The sequence below is a fragment of the Lampetra fluviatilis genome, chromosome 76, assembly GCF_964198595.1.
Source record: "Lampetra fluviatilis chromosome 76, kcLamFluv1.1, whole genome shotgun sequence".
Classification (NCBI taxonomy): Eukaryota; Metazoa; Chordata; class Hyperoartia; order Petromyzontiformes; family Petromyzontidae; genus Lampetra; species Lampetra fluviatilis.
The window spans coordinates 2,543,707-2,570,571 of record NC_136350.1 but is presented as its reverse complement, the minus strand read 5'-3'; the positions used below and the strand labels follow the sequence as shown (position 1 = coordinate 2,570,571).

Below are 26,865 nucleotides of genomic sequence, written 5' to 3'. Positions count from 1 at the left end.
ACTTTTGGCCGCTGTGAGTTATTTTTTAATTGAAATGTTGTTATTAGTTATGTAAAAGCTTTAAATGTAAATGTTTCTATTTAAAAAGATGAGGGAATGTAACATTGTTAAACATTAACTCCGTTTGACACACGCGGGGGTACGATACGAAGGGAGAGTTTGAGGCCTAGTTCTAGGCTTTAGGCCTAGCTGTAGGCTTTAGGCCGCTGTGAGTTATTTTTTAATTTCAAAGTTTTAATTAAAAGCTATCTCAGGGAATTATAAGGGAATGTTACACTTGTTTAGCCAGGAAAGCCTCATTAATTTAAATGTTTTAATTAAAAGCTATCTGAGGGAATTATAAGGGAATGTTACACTTGTTTAGCCAGGAAAGCCTCACTGAGTCTAAAGGTTGTTGTAGGGTCATGCCAAGTGTTTTCAGTAGGGGGCGATGTTGCTACACGTAATCGGACATCGGACGGACGGACGGACGATATAATCTATTGTAGGCTGGTTCACTTCGTTCCTACCAGTATAAAGGATTTATAGTGAAAAACTTTGTTTTTACGGGTTAATTATTTCGGCATTCTTTCTCCAAATTTCTGAGCGAAACTTTTGAAAAGCATTTGCACATGCTCACGTGAAGGATATCTTGCACCAATCTAACAGAGGTGGCCGGTTAGCTCAGCTGGTTAGAGCGTGGGGCTAATAACGCCAAGGTCCTGTGTTCGATCCCCATACTGGCCAGCTGCTGTTTTCCTCCATTTAAAAAAATCAAAAAAATGTAGGTCTTCATTCTTTCTCATCCTTATTGGGTTTGCCTGGCAGGTTTTCATTTTTCTCATTTCACAGAATATCTCTCAAGTTTACTCGGTTTGCTGCACCATCCCTTAGGATTCTGCCTCTGTTTCTTGTAATTTCCTTTTAGTTTTTGGAGAAGAATCTTAGTTTCCTGGGATTGTGTTCCAATTTCATGGGTCCATCAATCAGTTTGTTCGAATTTTCTCTCATGTTTTTTTTTCCATCTCTTGGATTTTTAGAGTTCCTTTGCAGTTTGTGTTTGTTTACACCACTGCCTTGGACTTCCCACACACTTGCTTGACGTATCTTGTTGTTACTTGGTGTTTCCTCTCAATGTTTGGGCTCTCTTCCTAGTTTTTTGTTTATCCTCTCAGTTTCTTTATTTTAAAAGTATAAATAAAATGTATTTCTTTATCAGTTTTTAGGTCTACCTATCCTTTTCTTGCATCTTTCTAATTTTCATTGTTTTTAATTGGGGTTCTCTCTTAGTTTATTGGATTTCCTCTCAGTTTATCGGGTTTTCATTGACATTTTTCGGAATTCTTTCTCCAAATTTCTGAGCGACACGTTTGAAAAGCATTTGAACGTGCTCACATGAAGAACATCTCGCACCAGTCAAAAAGAGGTGGTCGGTTAGCTCAGCTGGTTAGAGTGTGGTGCTAATAACGCCAGCTGCTGTGTTCCTCCATTTAAATTTTTTTATGAAAATTTTGCTCTTGATGCTTTCTCAGCTTTATTGGGTTTGCCTGGCAGGTTTTCATTTTTCTCATTTCACGGAATATCTCTCAAGTTTACTCAGTTTGCCGCAACATTCCTTAGGATTCTGCCTCTCTTTCTTGTAATTTCCTTTCACTTTTTATAGCAGAATCTTATTCTCCTGGGAATGTGTCCCAATTTCTTGGTTGCATCAATCAGTTTGTTCAAATTTTTTCCAGTTTTTTTTCTTTCCATCTCTTGGATTTGTAATGCGGGCGTAAACGGCCTCGCGGATATGACGTCACGGGGGGGAGGAGTTAGGTCACGTGAGAGAGAGGGGTGAGGTCTTAAGGGGGAGAGATACCGGAAGAGACGGGAGAGTGTTGGGGATAGAGACAGAGTGAGGCCACGCAGGGCGGAGGTTGGAGAGTGGCGAGATCACCACACACACAGTAAGACTCGGCACCGTCGGCCAGCGGTGACCGAGCACGGGGGAACGGGGAGCAGCGGTGGAGCTGCAGTGAGAGCAGCCGGAGGACTGCACCAGGGACCTGCAGCAGAGCTGCAGGAGCGCGAAAGGCTACGGGAGCGAAGGCAGCTGTGGAGCTGCCAAGCGGGGAGGCTCTGAGCGAGGGCCGAGTGGGACAAGTGTAAAGAACCCAAATAAAGGACAACGGAGACAGACCCAGTGATCGAATCCTTTATTACAGATTTTTAGAGTTCCTTTGCAGTTAGTGTTTGTTTAAACCACTGCCTTAGATGTCCCACACACTTGCTTGACTTACTCTGTTGGTACTTGGTGTTTCCTCTCAATTTTTGGGCACTAATTCTAGATTTGAAGTTTTCGTGACTGCAACGATTCATACTATCTGGTTTTTTCGGTAAAGTCCCGTAAGTTAAAAAGTTAAAATAAATTGAATCACGACGTTTCGGACGTTTTTTTGGGCTCTCTTCCAAGTTTCTTGGTTATCCTCAGTTTTTTCATTTTAAACCTATTAATAAAATCTGTTTCTTTTTTTATCAGCTTTTATGTCTACCTATCCTTTTCTTGCATCTTTCTAATTTTAATTGTTTTTAATTGGGTTTCTCTCTAAGTTAATTGGTTTTCCTCTCAGTTTATCGGGTTTTAGTTGACATTTTATCGGCATTTTTTCTCCAAATTTCTGAGCGACACACTTGAAAAGCATTTGCACGTGCTCACATGAAGGATATCTTGCGTTTCTCTGGTGTAGGTGGCCGGTTAGCTCAGCTGGTTAGAGCGTGGTGCTAATAACGCCAAGGTCCTGGGTTCGATCCCCATACTGGCCAGCTGCTGTTTTCCTCCATTTAAAAAAATCAATGAAAATTTGGCTCTTGATGCTTTCTCAGCTTTATTGGGTTTGCCTGGCAGGTTTTTGTTTTTCTCATTTCACGGAATATCTCTCAAGTTTTCTCAGTTTGACGCACCATCACTTAGGATTCTGCCACTGATTCTTGGAATTTCCTTTCACTTTTTGGAGCAGAATCTTAGTTTCCTGGGAATGTGTCCCAATTTATTGGGTCCATCAATCAGTTTGTTCGAATTTTCTTTCCTTTTTTTCTTTCCATCTCTTGGATTTTTAGAGTTCCTGTGCAGTTTGCGTTTGTTTACACCACTGCCTTAGATATCCCACACTTTCTTGACGTACCATTTTGGTACTTGGTGTTTCCTGTCATTTTATGGACTCTTTTCCCAGTTTATTCTCTCAGTTTCTTTATTTTAAAACTATGAATAAAATATGTTTCTTTATCAGTTTTTTAGTTCTACCTTTCAGTTTCTTGCATTTTTCTAATTTTCATGGTTTTTAATTGGGGTTCTCTACCAGTTCATTGGTTGTCTTCTCAGTTTATCGGGTTTTCATTGACATTTTTCGGAATTCTTTCTCCCAGTTTCTGAGCGAGTGTTGAAAAGCATTTGCACGTGCTCACATGATGGATATCTTGTATTGCTCTGGTGTAAGTGGCCGGTTAGCTCAGCTGGTTAGAGCGTGGTGCTAATAACGCCAAGGTCCTGGGATCGATCAACATGCTAGCCAGCTGTTGTTTTCCTCCATTTAAAAAATCAATGAAAATTTCGCTCTTGATGCTTTCTCAGCTTTATTGGGTTTGCCTTGCAGGTTTTCATTTTTCTCATTTCACGGAATATCTCTCAAGTTTACTCAGTTTGCCGCGCCATCCCTTAAGATTCTGCCTCTGTTTCTTGTAATTTCCTTTCACTTGTTGGAGCAGAATCTTAGTTTCCTGGGAATGGGTCCCAATTTCTTGGGTGTGTAATAAAGGACTCTCTCTCAGATGTCGATCTCTGTTGTCCTTTTTTGGGTTCGTTGAATCTCGATACCACGGCATCTCGCTCGGGCCCGCGTCCCGCTCGACGACCTCTTCACAGCCCTCGGCTGCTCCCGTTATACAGTCTCCCTGCTGCTCCAATATGCAGTCTCCCTGCTGCCCCGTCAGGCAATCCTTGCAGCCACACCGCTGCCCCGCTATCTAGCATCACTGCTGCCCCTTTCACAGCTAGCCTCTCACTGCTCCCGTTAGCTTTCTTCGTCTGACACCGATGGCTGTCGGTGTCGACGTCTCCCACCGTAGCGACCGCGCCACACTCTCCGTCTTGCCCAGCGTGGCCTCCTCGTATTTCACTCCGTCTCAACTCCCCCTTCCTCTTCCGGTTCTCTCCCTAAATCCTCTCCCCCACGTGACCCTAACTCCACCCACTCCTCACGTAACCCAGACTCCGCACCCCCTCAATCCTTGCTCGCATTAGACTACCCCCCCCTAATGAAAACCCAGCCGTCCCCGGCTGCAACAAATACAAGAAAATAATGCGAGCAATATTGGAACCATCTGGCATCACTGACAACGGAGAATATAAAACGATAACAAGAACAAGAACAATAACAATCAACGACAGGAAAGGGATTTGGAACGCGTGCGGGTCGCCGGCCCATCCCGAACGGGCGGCGGTACCCCCACGGACCGAGAACGCGACGGGGTCTTAAGATCGACGGGAGTAGAACCGCCCGCCGCTGTTGGAGGCCCGTCAACGCCAAGGTCCCTTCCACCAGGGAGACCCAAGTCCGGGGTCTCTGGCAACCGTGTCTGTGGTGGGGTTGGAATGGCAGCGGGGCCAAGTGGCCTCGTCGCCGTGGTAGGCCCACCCAGAGCAGGATTCGCCACATCCGCCTGCGTCACGGCTGGTTCGTCTGTAGAAGGCACGACAGGCGCGCTTGCAGAGTCAACAGGCAAGGGCAGAGGTGCGTCGGGCGCAACAGACACCGGCAAGGCAACATCAGGGGATGACGCATCCGTCCGCGGGGCCACGTAGGGCTTCAGCCTAGACGTATGAACGTACCAGCGCCGCGATCCGAACCGAACCCATGCGGAATGCGGGTTAGGGACTTCAATAAGCTTAACCGGCCCCTGCCATGGTTTGTGAAGCTTAGGCGGAGGTCCCCGGCCGCACCTGCGGGCAGTGCAGCCATGCCATGTCTCCCACTCGCCAGGGGCATGTACTGGTCGAGCGCCGGGCGCAACGCTCGTTTCGCGCCTGAGTCTTGGCAGTAGCCAACCGGGCCCCCTCCCTTGCCTCGGCAACGCGTCGAACCGTGTCCTGAATGTATTCGGGGAGGGGTTTAACAGAACCCTTCACCCCCCTACTCAGCTGTACTTCCACCGGCGGCACATTCTCGAGGCCATACATGAGACAAAATGGAGAATACCCAGTGGACGCATGAGGCGTCATCCGATACGCGGAGAGTACCCCAGGTATATGCAAGTCCCCATCAGCTTGTTTCTCGTCAACCGTGTGACATAGCATGGCCGACAGCATCCGATTAAGGCGTTCCACCATGCCATCCGTCTGCGGGTGGTAAGGCGACGTACGAACCTTCTTGGTTCCCAGAGCAGCACACACTTTCGCCAACAATTTGGAAGAAAAATTTCGCCCCTGATCCGTGAGTAGCCTCTCCGGCGCCCCTTTGTCCATCACATATCCAAATAGGAAGGCGTCCGTGATAGACGCCGCCGACTGGTCGGGTAAGGGCCAAGCCATCGGCCAGCAGGAAAGATATTCCACCCCGACCAGCAAATATTTATTACCCCTAGCGGATGGCGGGAAAGGTCCCAAAATATCCAGCGCCACCAACTCGTTGATTCGAGACACTTGTATAGACTGCACCGGCGGCACGTAAGGGTTTTTAGGCGGCTTCCACCGAGCACACTCGGGACATGCCCGAATGTGTCCGACGACATCCGTCGTCATGCCGTGCCAAAAGTAGTCTCGCTGTAATGTTAATAAAGTCTTCTGCACCCCGAGATGTAATAAAGTGTCGCTGTGCAGAGTCCGAATCAATTCGTACCGTAGCGACGATGGTACCACCAGACGCCAGCGGTCATGCAATCCCTCTCTCCACATGAACAAACCATCCCGGAGAGCGGCCCCCGGCGTCCCACCGGACAGCAATCTCCCCGCCCCCTTCGCAGCCCGACTCCATAAAGCCCTCAACGAGTTGTCAAGCAATTGTTCGCGAATCCATACCGAGCGCGGCAGGTACAGAACCCCATCGGCCGGTCCTGGGCACACCGGAACCCCAGGTACCTCGACAGCTGACACGACAGGCCGAGGGGGTAGCTGAACCGGCGTACACCTATTCGTACCCGACGCGCAAGCGCAAGGGGACCCCTGTGGTAATCTGGAAAGTGCGTCCGCATTCGCGTGACGCGACCCCTTCTGATATTGTATGTCGAAGGAAAATTCCTGCAGGGTCTCCAACCATCGCGCCAGTTGGCCAGATGGTTGGTCAACCCTCAGGGCATATTGCAGAGCCGCATGGTCCGTGCGCACAGTAAATGACCGGCCGTAAAGATACGGCCAATATTGGCGGAGAAAATGGACAATAGCCAATAATTCGCGGCGAGTGACGCAGTAGCGGGTTTCTGCCGGGGACAGCACACGGCTACCGTAGGCTACCACGCGCTCCACGCCGCCTTTGGACTGTGACAGAACGGCCCCAATCCCAGTGTCACTAGCGTCCGTATCCAGAATAAACGGTCTATCAAAATCCGGATAGTCCAATGTCGGCGCCGTCGCCAACCAATCGCGTAGGCCCTGAAACGCCGCTTCCTCCGGCGGACCCAAACTGAACCTCCGACCCTTACCCGTAAGGAGGTGCAAGGGCCTAGCGATCATAGCAAAGTTCGGGACGAACCTGCGATAGTATGAGGCGAACCCCAAGAAGCGACGTACGTCCCCAACCGAGGCCGGGGTTGGCCAGTTACGGACGCACGCCGTCTTCTCCGGGTCCGTTGCCACCCCGTCCGCACTGATTATGTGTCCCAAATAACGCACGGATCGTTGCAGTAGGTGACACTTTTTCGGTTTGAATTTTAAATTTACGGAGCGCATCCTAGCAAAAACCGTCTCCAATCTCTGCAAATGTTCGTCAAATGTGCGGCTAAAGACAATGACATCGTCTAAATAAATCAAACATGTCTCCCACTGCAGACCCGTTAACACCAGCTCCATCAACCGCTGAAAAGTGGCGGGAGCCGCATTCAAGCCCATCGGAAGGCAATTAAACTGAAACAGTCCCTGTGGCGTGCGAAAAGCCGTCTTTTCCCTCGAGGACTCGTCAAGGGGAAGCTGCCAGAATCCCGAAGAGAGATCCAATGTTGAAAAAAACTTCGCCCCAGACAAGGCATCGAGGGAATCATCCATACGCGGAGTGGGTATGCGTCTGCGACGGACACCTTATTCAATTTCCGAAAATCGACGCAAAATCGCAGTTTATCATCCTTTTTTTTCACAAGGACTACCGGCGCGCCCCATGGACTGTTAGACGAGGATATAATATCAGCGGCTAGCATGTCCTCCACTGCCCCGCGAACCTGATCCCGCTCCGTCGGGCTCAACCGATGCGAGTTCAACCGAATCGGAGGGGCGTCCCCCGTATCAATGTGGTGGGAATGCAGGGAGGTGCGTCCCAAGTCAAAATCATCCGACCTGAACACATCGGAATAACTTAGCAACAGCGCGCGAAGCGCGGACCGTTGCTCTCTGGTCAGGGATGAATTCTCCCTGCATAACTCGGCAACCCAATGGTCATCCTGCCCCGTTGGCCCCGAAACCCCCCCTACCATGTCCCGGCAGACCCGGTTGTCATGGGTCGTGAACGCGGTCGTGGCGTGAACCACAACCGTTCCAGCCGGGACACTGACATTCTCTGCACTCCCATTTAGCACCTGTAAGAACGGGGGCTGGCCCGGCCGGACAATTGTTTTTGCCCCAACCAGCGCCGAGCCGCCCGTTATAGCCGTGGACGGCGATAACAGAACCCCCGCCGCTCCCTCAACGCCCTGTACTGGCTTCCGATATCTCAACGGGATAAGCATCTGCGAACCAGGTGGAATGTCAACAGATACCTCGGACAGCGCCTGCACCTGGCAAACAGGGGCAGACCGGCCCCATGGCGACGGTAGGAACGAAATTTTACGCCCCCCCCAGTAATTCAATGCAGTTTTGATCAATCCTTATTTGAATGGGCATTTTTGCCAGGAAATCAGTCCCCAACAAACAGGGTACCGCGAGAGACCTAGAGATCAACACGGTCCCTGAAGCCGACACCCCCCCGATGGATATCTTGGCGTCCACCTGGCCCACAATGCCCATACTTCCCCCATTCGCCGCTATGCATGAATCACAAACCGCTCGCACTCTCCCTGGTGGAATGCCCAAAAGATGGAAAATGACATCCGACATAATGGTCGCGGACGCACCGGAGTCCACCAAAATACACACCTCGACCCCCTGAATGGAACCCGGTACCGTGGATGACCCCGTAGCGGCCGCAACTACCCTGCATGCCAATCGGCGCCATTGCATCAGCGAGCGACACGGGTCAACCGGAGGCACCTTGTTGTTAGCGACACACGGACCGCGCGGCGATGGTGATGCATGAGGTGACAGGCCTTGCCGGGTGTCTGGTGCGCACCGACTTGCCTGTACTGGTGGGTCTTTTCGCGCGGCGTCCGTGGTCGAGGCCTCCTGCTGGGGCGGCCCCGGGATGCGAGCCCAACAGTCCCTGGCGAAGTGGCCCTTACGGCTGCAGCGGAAACACTCCACGTCGTTCCGACGCGCGGCACCCCCCCTGTCCCGACGCTCCCGCGCCGGCGGCGCGGACCTCGGCCCCGTCCCCCCCCGAGCAGGCCACTGGGCGGAGGCGGCCGTCAACTCCTGCAGACCCTTGTCGTCAGGAACGTAGATCGCCTTCGTAGGATCCCACCCCGTAGCACTGCCTTCAACGACGGGCCCCCCCGTCCAAGCCGACACCTGCTTCCAGCGTCGGAGATTAAATTGAGCGTCCAAGCACTAAGCCACAGCACGGGACGTCAATTTATCATGGCTGCACACCGGCATGGGGATCCCCAGGTCTCTAGATAATTCGAGCATTTTGCCCAACACGAGGGGCTCCAACAAATCGGGCTCCGTCTCGGGGTATGCCGCCATCGCCAGTTCCAGAACTGCGCCTCTGTAGGCCACCGGCGAGTCATCAGGCGCCCGTTGGCGCTGAACAAATCTCCGATGGGCGTCGTCCGGAGGCTCGTACGCATCCGCCATCTCCTCGAAGACACGCTGCAGCGTCTTCTTCTTGTCGGCCTTGATGGAGTGGAAGAACCGGACGGACTCGTCGTCGAGAAGTGTTGGTAAGACTTCCAGTGCCTCCGCGTCCGTCCACATGGCGGAGCGTACGGTCGCTTGAAAACGGCAGGAAAATGCGCTCCAATCGCCGCCGATTGAGAATTCTTTGACCGTTGTTAAATGACGGCTGCGGGTTCTTGCTCTTCCGTCCTCCTCCGATGGTGACACGCGCGGCAGCGACAAGATGGCGTCGCTCCGCAATGTGTGCAAGCTGGCGGCTTCCCGCGGCGGAGGGCGCAAGATGGCGGCTTCCCGCCGTTCTTCTTCGGCCACGCCCAAGATGGCGTTTTCGTGCCGCGCGGTCGAGAGGGCTGATGGCGACGGCAAGGCCCCGGCCCGTTGTTCCTCGCCGGGCCTCCCCGAAGTCGTCGCCGGCATCACGAGAACGCACAATTGCGCCAACACCGTCTTCAGCGCCTCCAGTTGCGCCGCCACCTGTCGCCATCCATCGTCAGCGTCCAGTCGCGCAGATGGGCCCACCGAGGCGGCCACGTCCTGCACGGCTGGAACCCCGCTCGTCCCCGCTCCGCTTTCCTCCTCCATCGTGGGTAGCGCCACCGCTGGAGGGAGGTCGTCGTCGGAAGATTGCCGAAGATGGTGCAGGGACGGTCTTCTTCCTGAGCTGTTTTGACATGCCGTTTCACTTCTGACACCAATGTAATAAAGGACTCTCTCTCAGATGTCGATCTCCGTTGTCCTTTATTGGGTTCGTTGAATCACGATACCACGGCGTCTCGCTCGGGCCCGCGTCCCGCTCGACGACCTCTCCACAGCCCTCGGCTGCTCCCGTTATACAGTCTCCCTGCTGCTCCAATATGCAGTCTCCCTGCTGCCCCGTCAGGCAATCCTTGCAGCCACACCGCTGCCCCGCTATCTAGCATCACTGCTGCCCCTTTCACAGCTAGCCTCTCACTGCTCCCGTTAGCTTTCTTCGTTTGACACCGATGGCTGTCGGTGTCGACGTCTCCCACCGCGTGGCGCCCGCGCCACACTCTCCGTCTTGCCCAGCGTGGCATCCTCGTATTTCACTCCGTCTCAACTCCCCCTTCCTCTGCCGGTTCTTTCCCTAAATCCTCTCCCCCACGTGACCCTAACTCCACCCACTCCCCACGTGACCCAGACTCCGCCCCCCCTCAATCCTTGCTCGCATTACAGGTGCATCAATCAGTTTGGTCGTTTATCCTCTCAGTTTCTTCATTTAAAAACTCAACATAAAATACGTTTCTTTATCAGTTTTTTAGGTCTACCTTGCAGTTTCTTGCATTTTTCTAATTTTAATGGTTTTTATTTGGGGTTCATTCCCAGTTCGTTGGTTGTCTTATCAGTTTATCGGGTTTTCGTTGACATTTTTTCGCCATTCTTTATCCAAATATCTGAGCGACACTGTTGAAAAGCATTTGCACGTGCTGACATGAAGGATATCTCGTACCTGTCAAAGAGAGGTGGCCGGTTAGCTCAGCTGGTTAGAGCGTGGTGCTAATAACGCCAAGGTCCTGGGTTCGATCCCCATACTGGCCAGCTGCTGTTTTCCTCCATTTAAAAAAATCAATGAAAATTTCCCTATTGATTCTTTCTCAGCTTTATTGGGTTTGCCTGGCAGGTTCCCATTTTTCTCATTTCACAGAATATCTCTCAAGTTTACTCGGTTTGCCGCACCATCCCTTCACTTTATGGAGAATAAACTTAGTTTCCTGGGAATTTCATGGGTGCATCAATCAGTTTCTTCGAATTTTCTCTCCTTTTTTTCTTTCCATCTCTTGGATTTTTAGAGTTCCTTTGCAGTTTGTGTTGTTTACACCACTGTCTTGAACTTACCACACACTTGCTTGACTTATCTTGTTGTTACTTGGTGTTTCCTCTCAATGTTTGGGGCTCTCTCCCAGATTTTCGTTTATCCTCTAAGTTTCTTCATTTTAAAACTGTGAATAAAATACGTTTCTTTATCAGTTTTTTTTAGGTCTACCTTTCAGTTTCTTGCATTTTTCTAGTTTACATGGTTTTTACTTGGGGTTCTCTTCCAGTTCATTGCTTGTCTTCTCAGTTTATCGGGTTTTCATTGACATTTTTCGGAATTCTTTCTCCCAGTTTCTGAGCGAGTGTTGAAAAGCATTTGCATGTTCTCACATAAAGAATATCTCGCACCAGTCAAAGATAGGTGGCCGGTTAGCTCAGCTGGTTAGAGCGTGGTGCTAATAACGCCAAGGTCCTGGGTTCGATCCCCATACTGGCCAGCTGCTGTTTTCCTCCATTTAAAAAAATCAATGAAAATTTAGCTCTTGATGCTTTCCCAGCTTTATTGGGTTTGCCTGGCAGGTTTTCATTTTTCTCATTTCACAGAATATCTCTCAAGTTTACTCGGTTTGCCGCACCATCCCTTAGGATTCGGACTCTGTTTCTTGTAATTTCCTTTCACATTTTGGAGGAAAACCTTAGTTTCCTGGGATTGTGTCTCAATTTCTTGTGTCCATCAATCAGTTGGTTCGAATTTTCTCTCAGTTTTTTTGTTTCCATCTCTTGGATTTTTAGAGTTCCTTTGCAGTTTGTGTTGTTTACACCTCTGCCTTGGACTTCCCACACACTTGCTTGACTTATCTTGTTGTTACTTGGTGTTTCCTCTCAATGTTTGGGCTCTCTTACCAGTTTCTAGGTTATCCTCTCAGTTTCTTCATTTTAAACCTATACATGAAATGTGTTTCTTCATCAGTTATTAGGTCTACCTATCCTTTTGTTGCATTTTTCAAATTTTCATTGTTTTTAAGTGGGTTTATCTCTCAGTTCATTGGTTTTCCTCTCAGTTTATCGGGTTTTCGTTGACATTTTTCGGCATTCTTTCTCAAAACATCTAAGCGACACTATTGAAAAGCATTAGCACGTGCTCACATGAAGGATATCTTGCACCAGCCAAATGGAGGTGGCCGGTTAGCTCAGCTGGATAGAGCGTGGTGCTAATAACGCCAAGGTCCTGGGTTCGATCCCCATACTGGCCAGGTGTGTTTTTTCTTCCAATTTCAAAAATTTATGAAAATTCAGCTCTTGTTGCTTTCTCAGCTTATTGGGTTTGCCTGGCAGGTTTTCTCATTTCACTGAACATCCCTCAGTCTCTCTCGGTTTGCAGCACCGTCTCATCGTTTTCTGCCTCTGTTTCTTGGATTTTCGTTTCACTTTTTGACGCAGATTTTTTTGTTTCGTGAGATTGTCCCCCAATTTATTGGGTACATCAATCAATTTGTTCGAATTTTCTTTCAGTTTTTTTGTTTGCATCTGGATTTTTAGAGTTCCTTTAGCAGTTTGTGTTTGTTTACACAACTGCCTAGGACTTCCCACACACTTGCTTAACTTACCCTGTGGTACTTGGTGTTTCCTCTCAATATTTGGGCTCTCTTCCCAGTTTCTTGGTTATCCTCAGTTTTTTCATTGAAAAACTATAAATAAAATGTGTTTCTTGAACAGTATTTACGTCTACCTATCCTTTTCTTGGATTTAATATTTTGCATTGCTTTTAATTGGGTTTCTCTCTCAGTTAATTGGTTTTCCTCTCAGTTTATCGGGGTTTCCGACATTTTTTCGGCATTTTCTCTACATATTTCGGTTTCTTGTCATTTCCTTTGACTTTTTGGAGCAGGATCTTAGTTTCCTGGGAATGTGTCCCAATTTCTTGGGTCCATCAATCAGTTTGTTCGAATGTTCTTTCCTTTTTTTTCTTTACATCTCTTGGATTTTTAGAGTTCCTTTGCAGTTTGTGTTTGTTGACACCACTGCCTTGGACTTCCCACACACTTGCTTGACTCATCCTGTTGTTACTGGGTATCTCCTCTCAATTTGTGGGCTCTCTTCCCAGTTTCTTGGTTATCCTCAGTTTCTGCATTTTAAAAATAAAAATAAAAAGCGTTCTTTATCATTTTTTTAGGTCCATCTATAATTTTCTTGCATTTTTCTCATTTTCATGGTTTTTACTTGGGGTTCCTTTCCAGTTAATAGGTTTTCCCCTCAATTTATTGAGTTTCCATTGATATTTTTCACAATTCTCTCTCTCAATTTTTGAGCGACACGCTCGAAAAGCATTTGCACGTGCTTACATGAAGAATATCTCGCACCAGTTAAATAGAGGTGGCCGGTTAGCTCAGCTGGTTAGAGCGTGGTGCTAATAACGCCAAGGTCCTGGGTTCGATCCCCATACTGGCCAGCTGCTGTTTTCCTCCATTTAAAAAAATACAAAATTTTTTAGCTCTTGATGCTTTCTCATCTTCATTGGGTTTGCCTGGAAGGTTTTCATTTTTCTCATTTCACGGAATATCTCTCAAGTTTTCTCAGTTTGCCGCACCATCCATTAGGATTCTGCCTCTGATTCTTGTAATTTCCTTTCACTTTTTGGAGGATAACCTGAGTTTCCTGGGAATGTGTCCCAATTTCTTGGCTACATCAATCAGTTTGTTCGAATTTTCTCTCAATTATTTTGATTGCATCTTGATTTTTAAAGTTCCGTTGCAGTTTGTGTTTGTTGACACCACTCCCTTGGATGTCCCACACACTTGCTTGACTTACCATGTTGGTACTTGGTGTTTCCTCTCAATGTTTGTGCTCTCTTCCAATTTTCTCGTTTTTCCTCTCAGTTTCTGCTTTTTAAAACTATGAAGAAATTACGTTTCTTTATCCGTTTTTTGGGTCTACCTTTCAGTTTCTTGCAATTATCTTAATTTCATGCTTGTATATGGGGTTCTCTACCAATTCATTGGTTGTCTTCTCAGTTTTTCGGGTTTTCATTGTCATTTTTTTGAATTCTTTCTCCCAGTTTCTGAGCGAGTGTTGAAAAGCATTTGCACGTGCTCACGTGAAGAATATCTCGCACGATCAAATAGAGGTGGCCGGTTAGCTCAGCTGGTTAGAGCGTGGTGCTAATAACGCCAAGGTCCTGGTTTCGATCCCCATACTGGCCAGCTGCTGTTCTCCTCCATTCAAAAAAATCTATGAAATTTTAGCTCTTGATGCATTCCCAGCTTTATTGGGTTTGCCTGGCAGGTTTAAATTCTTCTCATTTCAAGGATTTTATCTCTCAAGTTTACTCGGTTTGCTGCACCATCCCTTAGGATTCTGCCTCTGTTCTTTGTAATTTCCTTTCACTTTTTGGCGCAGATTCTTAGTTTCCTGGGAATGTGTCCCAATTTTTTGGGTGCAACAATCAGTTTGTTCGAATTTTCTCTCTTTTTTTTCTTTCCATCTCTTGGATTTTTAGAGTTCCTTTGCAGTTTGTGTTTGTTTAAACCACTGCCTTGGATGTCTCACACACTTGCTTGACTTATCTTGTTGCTACTTGGTGTTTCCTCTCAATGTTTGGGCTATCTTCCCAGTTTCTTGGCTATCATCAGTTTTTCATTTTAAACCTAAGAATAAAATGGTTTTCTTTACCAGTTTCTAGGTTTACCTATCCTTTTCTTGCATCTTTCAAATTTGCATTGTTTTTAATTGGGGTTCTCTCTTAGTTTATTGGATTTCCACTCAGTTTATCGGGTTTTCGTATACATTTTTAAATCCTTCATATTAAGTTCACTTGCTTGCTTGCTTGCGCGCTTACGACCGTGCAAATATTTCGGTCGTTTTTTTACTCACTTCCCGTGATTCAATCGAGCTGACATTTTGCAGACAGACTCGTTGTGCGTGACAATAAATTTTCGTGAAATTTTTTTCCCAAAATGTTACACTTTTTAGGAAAAAAAGAATTCTATGTAATTACCATTGCTTAATGGTGGCAAGCAATCATCTGACCCATAGGTGGCAGCCATCTCAAGCCAGAGGACGAGAGGACTCTAGCCGCCACGCATATAAAGGATTTATAGTGAAAAACTTTGTTTTTACGGGTTAAATTTTTTAAATCCTTTATATTAAGTTCACTTGCTTGCATGCTTGTGCGCTTACGACTGTGCAAATCTTTCAGTCGTTTTTTACCCAATTCCCGTGATCCAATCGAGCTGACATTTTGCACACATACTCGTTGTGCGTGACAATTAATTTTCCTGAATTTTTTTTCAAAAATTTTACACTTTTTAGGAAAAAAAAAATATATGTAATTACCAATTGCTTAATGGTGGCAAGCAATCATCTGACCCATAGGTGGCAGCCATCTCAAGCCAGAGGACGAGAGGACTCTAGCCGCCACGCATAACAGGTCCCTGCGGGGTGGGCTAGTAGGAACGAATAACCAAAGAATATAAACATAATGTATTATTACACTTGTTTTTGTAGGGTCCTGCCAAGTGTTTGCAGTAGGGGGGGATGTTGCTACACCTAATCGGACGATACGAAGGGAGAGTTTGAGGCCTAGTTCTAGGCTTTAGGCCTAGCTGTAGGCTTTAGGCCGCTGTGAGTTAATTTTTAATTTAAATGTTTTAATTATTAATGTAAAAGCTTTAAATTTAAATGTTTCTATAAAAAACATCAGGGAATGTAACATTGTTAAACATTAACTCCCTTTCACACACGCGGGGGTATGATACGAAGGGAGAGTTTGAGGCCTACTTCTAGGCTTTAGGCCTAGCTGTAGACTTTAGGCCGCTGTGAGTTATTTTTTAATTGAAATGTTGTTATTAGTTATGTAAAAGCTTTAAATTTAAATGTTTCTATTTAAAAAGATGAGGGAATGTAACATTGTTAAACATTAACTCCGTTTGACACACGCGGGGGTACGATACGAAGGGAGAGTTTGAGGCCTAGTTCTAGGCTTTAGGCCTAGCTGTAGGCTTTAGGCCGCTGTGAGTTATTTTTTAATTTCAAAGTTTTAATTAAAAGCTATCTCAGGGAATTATAAGGGAATGTTACACTTGTTTAGCCAGGAAAGCCTCATTAATTTAAATGTTTTAATTAAAAGCTATCTGAGGGAATTATAAGGGAATGTTACACTTGTTTAGCCAGGAAAGCCTCACTGAGTCTAAAGGTTGTTGTAGGGTCATGCCAAGTGTTTTCAGTAGGGGGCGATGTTGCTACACGTAATCGGACATCGGACGGACGGACGGACGATATAATCTATTGTAGGCTGGTTCACTTCGTTCCTACCAGTATAAAGGATTTATAGTGAAAAACTTTGTTTTTACGGGTTAATTATTTCGGCATTCTTTCTCCAAATTTCTGAGCGAAACTTTTGAAAAGCATTTGCACATGCTCACGTGAAGGATATCTTGCACCAATCTAACAGAGGTGGCCGGTTAGCTCAGCTGGTTAGAGCGTGGGGCTAATAACGCCAAGGTCCTGTGTTCGATCCCCATACTGGCCAGCTGCTGTTTTCCTCCATTTAAAATAATCAAAAAAATGTAGGTCTTCATTCTTTCTCATCCTTATTGGGTTTGCCTGGCAGGTTTTCATTTTTCTCATTTCACAGAATATCTCTCAAGTTTACTCGGTTTGCTGCACCATCCCTTAGGATTCTGCCTCTGTTTCTTGTAATTTCCTTTTAGTTTTTGGAGAAGAATCTTAGTTTCCTGGGATTGTGTTCCAATTTCATGGGTCCATCAATCAGTTTGTTCGAATTTTCTCTCATGTTTTTTTTTCCATCTCTTGGATTTTTAGAGTTCCTTTGCAGTTTGTGTTTGTTTACACCACTGCCTTGGACTTCCCACACACTTGCTTGACGTATCTTGTTGTTACTTGGTGTTTCCTCTCAATGTTTGGGCTCTCTTCCTAGTTTTTTGTTTATCCTCTCAGTTTCTTTATTTTAAAAGTATAAATAAAATGTATTTCTTTATCAGTTTTTATGTCTACCTATCCTTTTCTTGCATCTTTCTAATTTTCATTGTTTTTAATTGGGGTTCTCTCTTAGTTTATTGGATTTCCTCTCAGTTTATCGGGTTTTCATTGACATTTTTCGGAATTCTTTCTCCAAATTTCTGAGCGACACGTTTGAAAAGCATTTGAACGTGCTCACATGAAGAACATCTCGCACCAGTCAAAAAGAGGTGGTCGGTTAGCTCAGCTGGTTAGAGTGTGGTGCTAATAACGCCAGCTGCTGTGTTCCTCCATTTAAATTTTTTTATGAAAATTTTGCTCTTGATGCTTTCTCAGCTTTATTGGGTTTGCCTGGCAGGTTTTCATTTTTCTCATTTCACGGAATATCTCTCAAGTTTACTCAGTTTGCCGCAACATTCCTTAGGATTCTGCCTCTCTTTCTTGTAATTTCCTTTCACTTTTTATAGCAGAATCTTATTCTCCCGGGAATGTGTCCCAATTTCTTGGTTGCATCAATCAGTTTGTTCAAATTTTCTCTAGTTTTTTTTCTTTCCATCTCTTGGATTTGTAATGCGGGCGTGAACGGCCTCGCGGATATGACGTCACGGGGGGGAGGAGTTAGGTCACGTGAGAGAGAGGGGTGAGGTCTTAAGGGGGAGAGATACCGGAAGAGACGGGAGAGTGTTGGGGATAGAGACAGAGTGAGGCCACGCAGGGCGGAGGTTGGAGAGTGGCGAGATCACCACACACACAGTAAGACTCGGCACCGTCGGCCAGCGGTGACCGAGCACGGGGGAACGGGGAGCAGCGGTGGAGCTGCAGTGAGAGCAGCCGGAGGACTGCACCAGGGACCTGCAGCAGAGCTGCAGGAGCGCGAAAGGCTACGGGAGCGAAGGCAGCTGTGGAGCTGCCAAGCGGGGAGGCTCTGAGCGAGGGCCGAGTGGGACAAGTGTAAAGAACCCAAATAAAGGACAACGGAGACAGACCCAGTGATCGAGTCCTTTATTACAGATTTTTAGAGTTCCTTTGCAGTTAGTGTTTGTTTAAACCACTGCCTTAGATGTCCCACACACTTGCTTGACTTACTCTGTTGGTACTTGGTGTTTCCTCTCAATTTTTGGGCACTAATTCTAGATTTGAAGTTTTCGTGACTGCAACGATTCATACTATCTGGTTTTTTCGGTAAAGTCCCGTAAGTTAAAAAGTTAAAATAAATTAAATCACGACGTTTCGGACGTTTTTTTGGGCTCTCTTCCAAGTTTCTTGGTTATCCTCAGTTTTTTCATTTTAAACCTATTAATAAAATCTGTTTCTTTTTTTATCAGCTTTTATGTCTACCTATCCTTTTCTTGCATCTTTCTAATTTTAATTGTTTTTAATTGGGTTTCTCTCTAAGTTAATTGGTTTTCCTCTCAGTTTATCGGGTTTTAGTTGACATTTAATCGGCATTCTTTCTCCAAATTTCTGAGCGACACACTTGAAAAGCATTTGCATATGCTCACATGAAGGATATCTTGCGTTTCTCTGTTGAAGGTGGCCGGTTAGCTCAGCTGGTTAGAGCGTGGTGCTAATAACGCCAAGGTCCTGGGTTCGATCCCCATACTGGCCACATGTATCTTTTTCTTCCATTTAAAGAATTCAATGAAATTTGAGCTCTTGATGATATGTCTCTCAGCTCATTGGGTTTTTTCCTGGCAGGTTATCCGTTTTTCTCATTTCAAGGAACATCCTCTCAAATTTTCTCAGTTTGCCACACCATCCCTTAGATTTCTGCCTCTGTTTCTTGGAATTTCCATTCACTTTTTGGCGCAGCATCTTAGTTTCATGGCAATCTGTCCCAACTTTTTTGCTACATAAATCAGTTTGTTCGAATTTCCTCTCCTTTTTTTTCTTTCCATTTCTTGGATTTTTAGAGTTCCTTTGCAGTTTGTGTTGTTTACACCACTGCCTTGGACTTACCACACACTTGCTTGACTTATCTTGTGGTTACTTTATGTTTCCTCTCAATGTTTGGGCTCTCTTCCCAGTTTCTCGTTTATCTTCTCAGTTTCTTCATTTTAAAACTATGAATTAAATATGTTTCTTTATCAGTGTTTTATGTCTACTTTTCAGTTTCTTGCTTCTAATTTTCATGGCTTTTATTTGGAATTCTCTCCCAGTTCATTGGTTGTTTTCTCAGTTTATCGGGTTTTCATTGAAATTTTTCGGAAATCTTTCTCCCAGTTTGTGAGCGAGTGTCGAAAAGCATTTGCACGTGCTCACATGAAGAATATCTCGCACCAGTCAAATAGAGGTGGCCGGTTAGCTCAGCTGCTTAGAGCGTGGTGCTAATAACGCCAAGGTTCTGGGTTCGATCCCCATACTGGCCAGCTGCTGTTTTCCTCCATTTAAATAATTTAAAGAGATTTGAGCTCTTGATGATTTCTCTCTCAGCTTCTTGGGTTTTTTTCCTGGCAGGTTATCAGTTTTTCTCATTTCAAGGAATATTTCTCAAGTTTTCTCGGTTTGCCGCACCATCCCTTAGATTTCTGCCTCTGTTTCTTGGAATTTACTTTCACTTTTTGGAGCAGAATCTTAGTATCCTGGGAATGTGTCCCAATTTTTGGGTGCATCAATCAGTTTGTTGTAATTTTCTCTCCTTTTTTTCTTTCAATCTCTTAGATTTTTAGAGTTCCTTTGCAGTTTGTGTTTGTTTACACCACTGCCTTGGAATTCCCACACACTTGCTTGACTTATCTTGTGTTACTTGGTGTTTCCTCTCAATGTTTGGGCTCTCTTCCCAGTTTTTTGTTCATCCCCTCAGTTTCTTCATTTTAAAACTATGAATATAATACGTGTCTTTATCGGTTTTATAGGTCTACCTTCCAGTTCCTTGCAATTTTCAAATTTTCATTGTTTTTACTTGGGGATCTCTCCCATTTCATTGGTTGTCTTCTCAGTTTATTGGGTTTTCATTGACATTTTTCGGAATTCTTTCTACCAGTTTCTGAGTGACAGCGTCGAAAAGAAATTGCACGTGCTCACATGAAGGATATCTCGTTCTAGTTAAGCAGAGGTGGCCGGTTAGCTCAGCTGGTTAGAGCGTGGTGCTAATAACGCCAAGGTCCTGGGTTCGATCCCCATACTGGCCAGCTGCTGTTTTCCTCCATTTAAAAAAATCATAAAAATTTAGCTTTTGATGCTTTCTCATCTTTATTGGGTTTGCCTGGAAGGTTTTCATTTTTCTCATTTCACGGAATATCTCTCAAGTTTTCTCAGTTTGACGCACCATCCCTTAGGATTCTGCCACTGATTCTTGGAATTTACTTTCACTTTTTGGAGCAGAATCTTTGTTTCCTGGGAATGTCCCAATTTCTTGGGTGCAACGATCAGTTTGTTCGAATTTTCTCTCCTTTTTTTTCTTTCCATCTCTTGGATTTTTAGAGTTCCTTTGCAGTTTGTGTTGTTTACATCACTGCCTTGGACTTCCCACACACTTGCTTGAATTATCTTGTTGTTACTTGGTGTTTCCTCTCAATGTTTGGGCTATCTTCCCAGTTCCTTGGTTATCTTCTCAGTTTCTTCATTTTAAACCTATACATGAAATGTGTTTCTTCATCAGTTATTAGGTCTACCTATCCTTTTGTTGCATTTTTTTAAATTTTCATTGTTTTTAAGTGAGTTTATCTCTCAGTTCATTTGTTTTCCTCTCAGTTTATCGGGTTTGCTTTGACATTTTTTCAACATTCTTTCTCCAAATTTCTGAGCGAAACTGTTGAAAAGCATTAGCACGTGCTCACATGAAGAATATCTCGCACTGGTCAAATAGAGGAGGCCGGTTAGCTCAGCTGGTTAGAGCGTGGTGCTAATGACGCATTGATCCTGGGTTCGATCCCCATACTGGCCAGCTACTGTTTTCCTCCATTTAAAAAAAATCAATGAAAATTTTGCTCTTGATGCTTTCTCAGCGTTATTGGGTTTGCCTGGCAGGTTTTCATTTTTCTCATTTCACGGAATATCTCTGAAGTTTACTCGGTTTGCCGCACCATCCCTTGGAATTCTGCCTCTGTTTCTTGGAATTTACTTTCACTTTTTGGAGCAGGATCTGAGTTTCATGGTAATCTGTCCCAATTTCTTGGGTGCAACAATCAGTTTGTTCGAATTTTCTCCCCTTTTTTTTCTTTACATCTCTTTGATTTTTTTAGTTCTTTTGCAGTTTGTGTTGTTTACATCACTGCTTTGGATGTCCCACACACTTTCTTGACTTACCCTGTTGGTAATTGGTGTTTCCTCTCAAATTTTGGGCTCTAATTCTAGATTTGAAGTTTTCGTGACTGCAAGGATTCATATTCTTTGTTTTTTTGGTAAAGTCACGTAAGTAAAAAAGTTAAAATAAATTAAATCACGACGTTTCGGACGTTTTTTTTGGGCTCTCTTCCCAGTTTCTTGGTTATACTCAGTTTTTTCATTTTAAACCTATTAATAAATGTGGTTTTTTCAGTTTTTTGGTCTACCTATCCTTTTCTTGCATCTTTCTAATTTTCAATGTTTTTAATTGGGTTTCTCTCTCAGTTAATTGGTTTTCCTCTCAGTTGATCGAGTTTTCGTTGACATTTTCTTGGCATTCTTTCTCCAAATTTCTGTGCGACACTTTTGAAAAGCATTTGGACGTACGCACGTGAAGGATATCTCGCACCGGTCAAACAGAGGTGGCCGGTTAGCTCAGCTGGTTAGAGCGTGGTGCTAATAACGCCAAGGTCCTGGGTTCGATCCCCATACTGGCCAGCTGCTGTTTTCCTCCATTTAAAAATTTTTTATGAACATTTTGCTCTTGATGCTTTCTCATCTTTATTGGGTTTGCTTGGAAGGTTTTCATTTTTCTCATTTCACGGAATATCCCTCAAGTTTTCTCGGTTTGCCGCACCATCCCTTAGGATTCTGACTCTGTTTCTTGTAATTTCCTTTCACTTTTTGGAGCAGAATCTTAGTTTCCTGGGAATGTGTCCCAATTTATTGGGTGCATCAATCAGTTTGCTCGAATTTTCTCTACTTTTTTTCTTTCTATCTCTTGAATTTTTAGAGTTCCTTTGCAGTTTGTGTTTGTTTAAACCACTGCCTTAGATGTCTCACACACTTGCTTGACTTATCTTGTTGTTACTTGGTGTTTCCTCTCAATGTTTGGGCTATCTTCCCAGTTTCTTGGTTATCCTCAGTTTTTCATTTAAAACCTAAGAATAAAATAGTTTTTTTTACCAGTTTCTAGCTCAACCTCTCCTTTTCTTGCATCTTTCTAATTTTCATTGTTTTTAATTGAGGTTCTCTCTTAGTTTATTGGATTTCCTCTCAGTTTATCGGGTTTTCGTTTACATTTTTCGGCATTCTTTCTCCAAATTTTTGAGCAAAATTCTTGAAAAGCATTTGCACGTGCTCACGTGAAGGATATCTTGCACCAGTCTAACAGAAGTGGCTGGTTAGCTCAGCTGGTTAGAGCGTGGTGCTAATAACGCCAAGGTCATGGGTTCGATCCCCATACTGGCCAGCTGCTGGTTTTCCTCCATTAAAACATTTTTTTTTAGCTCTTAATGCTTTCTCATCTTTATTGGGTTTGCCTGGAAGGTTTTCATTTTTCTCATTTCACGGAATATCTCTCAAGTTTTCTCAGTTTGCAGCACCATCTCTTAGGATTCTGCCTCTGTTTCTTAGAATTTACTTTCACGTTTTGGCGCAGGATCTTAGTTTCCTGGGAATGTCCCAATTTCTGGGGTCCATCAATCAGTTGGTTCGAAAAAAGAAATCTCCTTTTTTTCTTTTAATCTCTTGGATTTTTAGAGTTCTGTTGCAGTTTGCGTTTGTTGACACCACTCCATTGCTTGACTTACCCTGTTGGTATTTGGTGTTTCCTCTCAATTTTTGGGCTTTCTTCCCAGTTTCTTGGTTATCCTCAGTTTTTTCATTTAAAACCTATGAATAAAATGAGTTTCTTTATCAGTTTTGAGGTCTTCCTACACTTTTCTTGCATCTTTCAAATGTTCATTGTTTTTAATTTGGTTTCTTTTTGAGTTCATTGGATTTCTTTTCAGTTTATTGGGTTTTCGTTGACATTTTTTCAACATTCTATCTCCAAATTTCTGAGCGAAACTGATGAAACGCATTTGCACGTGCTCACATGAAGAATATCTCGCGCCTGTCAAATGGAGGCTGCCATTTAGCTCAGCTGGTGAGAGCGTGGTGCTAATAACGCCAAGGTCCTGGGTGCGATCCCCATACTGGCCAGCTGCTGTTTTCCTCCATTTAAATAATTCAATGAAATTTGAGCTCTTGATGATATCTCTCTCAGCTCATTGGGTTTTTTCCTGGCAGGTTATCCGTTTTTCTCATTTCAAGGAACATCCTCTCAAATTTTCTCAGTTTGACACACCATCCCTTAGATTTCTGCCTCTGTTTCTTGGAATTCCCATTCACTTCTTGGCGCAGCATCTTAGTTTCATGGCAATCTGTCCCAACTTTTTTTGCTACATAAATCAGTTTGTTCGAATTTCCTCTCCTTTTATTTTTTTCCATTTCTTGGATTTTTAAAGTTCCTTTGCAGTTTGTGTTGTTTACACCACTGCCTTGGACTTACCACACACTTGCTTGACTTATCTTGTGGATACTTTATGTTTCCTCTCAATGTTTGGGCTCTCTTCCCAGTTTCTCGTTTATCCTCTCAGTTTCTTCATTTTAAAACTATGAATAAAATATGTTTCTTTATCAGTGTTTTATGTCTACTTTTCAGTTTCTTGCTTCAAATTTTCATGGTTTTTATTTGGAATTCTCTCCCAGTTCATTGGTTGTCTTCTCAGTTTTTCGGGTTTTCATTGACATTTTTCGGAATTCTTTCTCCCAGTTTCTGAGCGAGTGTTGAAAAGCATTTGCACGTGCTCACATGAAGAATATCTCGCACCGGTCAAAGAGAGGTGGCCGGTTAGCTCAGCTGGTTAGAGTGTGGTGCTAATAACGCCAAGGATCTGGGTTCGATCCCCATACTGGCCAGCTGCTGTTTTCCTCCATTTAAAAAAAATTAATGAAAATTTAGCTCTTGATGCTTTCTCTCTCAGCTTCTTGGGTTTTTTTCCTGGCAGGTTATCAGTTTTTCTCATTTCAAGGAATATTTCTCAAGTTTTCTCGGTTTGCCGCACCATCCCTTAGGATTCTGCCTCTGTTTCTTGGAATTTCCTTTCACTTTTTGGAGCAGAATCTTAGTATCCTGGGAATGTGTCCCAATTTATTGGGTGCATCAATCATTTTGTTCGAATTTTCTCTCCTTTTTTTTCTTTCCATCTCTTGGATTTTTAGAGTTCCTTTGCAGTTTGTGTTTGTTTAAACCACTGCCTTAGACTTCCCACACACTTGCTTGACTTATTTTGTTGTTACTTGGTGTTTCCTCTCAATGTTTGGGCTATCTTCCCAGTTTCTTGGTCATCCTCAGTTTTTCATTTAAAACCTAAGAATAAAATGGTTTTCTTCATCAGTTTCTAGGTCTACCTCTCTTTTTCTTGCATCTTTATAATTTTCATTGATTTTAATTGAGTTTCTCTCTCAGTTCATTGGATTTCCTCTCAGTTGATCGGGTTTTCGTTGATATTTTTTCGGCATTCTTTCTCTCAATTTCTGAGCGACACTGTTAAAAAGCATTTGCACGTGCTCACATGAGGGATATCTTGCACCAGCCAACTCGAGGTGGCCGGTTAGCTCAGCTGGTTAGAGCGTGGTGCTAATAACGCCAAGGTCCTGGGTTCGATCCCCATACTGGCCAGCTGCTGTTTTCCTCCATTTAAAAAAATCAATACAAATTTTGCTCTTTATGCTTTTTCAGCAGTATTGGGTTTGCCTGGCAGGTTTTCATTTTTCTCATTTCACGGAATATATCTCAAGTTTTCTCAGTTTGCAGCACCATCTCTTAAGATTCTGCCTCTGTTTCTTAGAATTTACTTTCACGTTTTGGCGCAGGATCTTAGTTTCCTGGGAATGTCCCAATTTCTGGGGTCCATCAATCAGTTGGTTCGAAAAAAAAATATAATTTTTTTCTTTTAATCTCTTGGAATTTTATAGATCTGTTGCAGTTTGCGTTTGTTGACACCACTCCATTGGCTGTTCCACACACTTGCTTGACTTACCCTGTTGGTATTTCGTGTTTCCTCTCAATTTTTGGGCTTTCTTCCCAGTTTCTTGGTTATCCTCAGTTTTTTCATTTAAAACCTATGAATAAAATGAGTTTCTTTATCAGTTTTGAGGTCTACCTACACTTTTCTTGCATCTTTCAAATGTTCATTGTTTTTAATTTGGTTTCTCTTTGAGTTCATTGGATTTCTTTTCAGTTTATTGGGTTTTCGTTGACATTTTTTCAACATTCTATCTCCAAATTTCTGAGCGAAACTGATGAAACGCATTTGCACGTGCTCACATGAAGAATATCTCGCGCCTGTCAAATGGAGGCTGCCATTTAGCTCAGCTGGTGAGAGCGTGGTGCTAATAACGCCAAGGTCCTGGGTTCGATCCCCATACTGGCCACATGTATCTTTTTCTTCCATTTAAAGAATTCAATGAGATTTGAGCTCTTGATGATATCTCTCTCAGCTCATTGGGTTTTTTCCTGGCAGGTTATCAGTTTTTCTCATTTCAAGGAACATCCTCTCAAATTTTCTCAGTTTGACACACCATCCCTTAGATTTCTGCCTCTGTTTCTTGGAATTTCCATTCACTTTTTGGCGCAGCATCTTAGTTTCATGGCAATCTGTCCCAACTTTTTTTGCTACATAAATCAGTTTGTTCGAATTTCCTCTCCTTTTTTTTCTTTCCATTTCTTGGATTTTTAGAGTTCCTTTGCAGTTTGTGTTGTTTACACCACTGCCTTGGACTTACCACACACTTGCTTGACTTATCTTGTGGTTACTTTATGTTTCCTCTCAATGTTTGGGCTCTCTTCCCAGTTTCTCGTTTATCTTCTCAGTTTCTTCATTTTAAAACTATGAATTAAATATGTTTCTTTATCAGTGTTTTATGTCTACTTTTCAGTTTCTTGCTTCAAATTTTCATGGTTTTTATTTGGAATTCTCTCCCAGTTCATTGGTTGTCTTCTCAGTTTTTGGGTTTCCTTTGACATTTTTCGGAATTCTTTCTCCCAGTTTCTGAGCGAGTGTTGAAAAGCATTTGCACGTGCTTACGTGAAGAATATCTCGCACCAGTCAAATAGAGGTGGCCGGTTAGCTCAGCTGGTTAGAGCGTGGTGCTAATAACGCCAAGGTCCTGGGTTCGATCCCCATACTGGCCAGCTGCTGTTTTCCTCCATTTAAAAAAATCAATGAAAATTTAGCTCTTGATGCTTTCTGAGCTTTATTGGGTTTGCCTGGCAGGTTTTCATTTTTATCATTTCACGGAATATCTCTCAAGTTTACTCGGTTTGCCGCACCATCCCTTAGGATTCTGCCTCTGTTTCTTGGAATTTACTTTCACTTTTTGGAGCAGGATCTGAGTTTCATGGTAATGTGTCCCAATTTTTTGGCTACATCAATCAGTTTGTTCAAATTTTCTCTCCTTTTTTTCTTTCCATCTCTTAGATATTTTGAGTTATTTTGCAGTTTGTGTTGTTTACATCACTGCCTTGGATGTCCCATACACTCTGTTGACTTACCCTGTTGGTACTTGGTGTTTCCTCTCAAATTTTGGGCTCTAATTCTAGATTTGAAGTTTTCGTGACTGCAAGGATTCATATTCTCTGTTTTTTTTGTAAAGTCACGTAAGTAAAAAAGTTAAAATAAATTAAATCACGACGTTTTGGACGTTTTTTGGGCTCTCTTCCCAGTTTCTTGGTTATCCTCAGTTTTATTATTTTGAACCTAGTAATAAAATGTGTTTCTTTTTTTAATCAGTTTTTAGGTCTACCTATCCTTTTCTTGCATCTTTCTAACTTTCATTGTTTTTAATTGGGTTTCTCTCTAAGTTAATTG

At 44.1% G+C, this 26,865-nt stretch overlaps 18 non-coding genes across 18 annotated transcripts; all 18 read left to right on the top strand.

The window, feature by feature from the left end:
- The first annotated feature begins 652 nt into the window (after positions 1-652).
- Positions 653-726, top strand: TRNAI-AAU (transfer RNA isoleucine (anticodon AAU)). Its single transcript has one exon. It is a non-coding gene; the product is annotated as a tRNA-Ile (tRNA).
- A 1,984-nt stretch (positions 727-2,710) lies between these two features.
- Positions 2,711-2,784, top strand: TRNAI-AAU (transfer RNA isoleucine (anticodon AAU)). Its single transcript has one exon. It is a non-coding gene; the product is annotated as a tRNA-Ile (tRNA).
- A 7,850-nt stretch (positions 2,785-10,634) lies between these two features.
- Positions 10,635-10,708, top strand: TRNAI-AAU (transfer RNA isoleucine (anticodon AAU)). The gene has a single exon. It is a non-coding gene; the product is annotated as a tRNA-Ile (tRNA).
- A 639-nt stretch (positions 10,709-11,347) lies between these two features.
- On the top strand, positions 11,348-11,421 carry TRNAI-AAU (transfer RNA isoleucine (anticodon AAU)). The gene has a single exon. It is a non-coding gene; the product is annotated as a tRNA-Ile (tRNA).
- A 682-nt stretch (positions 11,422-12,103) lies between these two features.
- On the top strand, positions 12,104-12,177 carry TRNAI-AAU (transfer RNA isoleucine (anticodon AAU)). The gene has a single exon. It is a non-coding gene; the product is annotated as a tRNA-Ile (tRNA).
- Positions 12,178-13,299: 1,122 nt separating this feature from the next.
- On the top strand, positions 13,300-13,373 carry TRNAI-AAU (transfer RNA isoleucine (anticodon AAU)). Its single transcript has one exon. It is a non-coding gene; the product is annotated as a tRNA-Ile (tRNA).
- A 677-nt stretch (positions 13,374-14,050) lies between these two features.
- TRNAI-AAU (transfer RNA isoleucine (anticodon AAU)) lies at positions 14,051-14,124 on the top strand. The gene has a single exon. It is a non-coding gene; the product is annotated as a tRNA-Ile (tRNA).
- A 2,253-nt stretch (positions 14,125-16,377) lies between these two features.
- TRNAI-AAU (transfer RNA isoleucine (anticodon AAU)) lies at positions 16,378-16,451 on the top strand. The gene has a single exon. It is a non-coding gene; the product is annotated as a tRNA-Ile (tRNA).
- A 1,984-nt stretch (positions 16,452-18,435) lies between these two features.
- Positions 18,436-18,509, top strand: TRNAI-AAU (transfer RNA isoleucine (anticodon AAU)). The gene has a single exon. It is a non-coding gene; the product is annotated as a tRNA-Ile (tRNA).
- Positions 18,510-19,195: 686 nt separating this feature from the next.
- On the top strand, positions 19,196-19,269 carry TRNAI-AAU (transfer RNA isoleucine (anticodon AAU)). Its single transcript has one exon. It is a non-coding gene; the product is annotated as a tRNA-Ile (tRNA).
- Positions 19,270-19,957: 688 nt separating this feature from the next.
- On the top strand, positions 19,958-20,031 carry TRNAI-AAU (transfer RNA isoleucine (anticodon AAU)). The gene has a single exon. It is a non-coding gene; the product is annotated as a tRNA-Ile (tRNA).
- A 681-nt stretch (positions 20,032-20,712) lies between these two features.
- Positions 20,713-20,786, top strand: TRNAI-AAU (transfer RNA isoleucine (anticodon AAU)). Its single transcript has one exon. It is a non-coding gene; the product is annotated as a tRNA-Ile (tRNA).
- Positions 20,787-21,590: 804 nt separating this feature from the next.
- Positions 21,591-21,664, top strand: TRNAI-AAU (transfer RNA isoleucine (anticodon AAU)). Its single transcript has one exon. It is a non-coding gene; the product is annotated as a tRNA-Ile (tRNA).
- A 680-nt stretch (positions 21,665-22,344) lies between these two features.
- TRNAI-AAU (transfer RNA isoleucine (anticodon AAU)) lies at positions 22,345-22,418 on the top strand. Its single transcript has one exon. It is a non-coding gene; the product is annotated as a tRNA-Ile (tRNA).
- A 1,419-nt stretch (positions 22,419-23,837) lies between these two features.
- TRNAI-AAU (transfer RNA isoleucine (anticodon AAU)) lies at positions 23,838-23,911 on the top strand. Its single transcript has one exon. It is a non-coding gene; the product is annotated as a tRNA-Ile (tRNA).
- Positions 23,912-24,600: 689 nt separating this feature from the next.
- Positions 24,601-24,674, top strand: TRNAI-AAU (transfer RNA isoleucine (anticodon AAU)). The gene has a single exon. It is a non-coding gene; the product is annotated as a tRNA-Ile (tRNA).
- A 678-nt stretch (positions 24,675-25,352) lies between these two features.
- On the top strand, positions 25,353-25,429 carry TRNAI-AAU (transfer RNA isoleucine (anticodon AAU)). Its single transcript has one exon. It is a non-coding gene; the product is annotated as a tRNA-Ile (tRNA).
- A 686-nt stretch (positions 25,430-26,115) lies between these two features.
- TRNAI-AAU (transfer RNA isoleucine (anticodon AAU)) lies at positions 26,116-26,189 on the top strand. Its single transcript has one exon. It is a non-coding gene; the product is annotated as a tRNA-Ile (tRNA).
- The last annotated feature ends 676 nt before the right edge of the window (positions 26,190-26,865 follow it).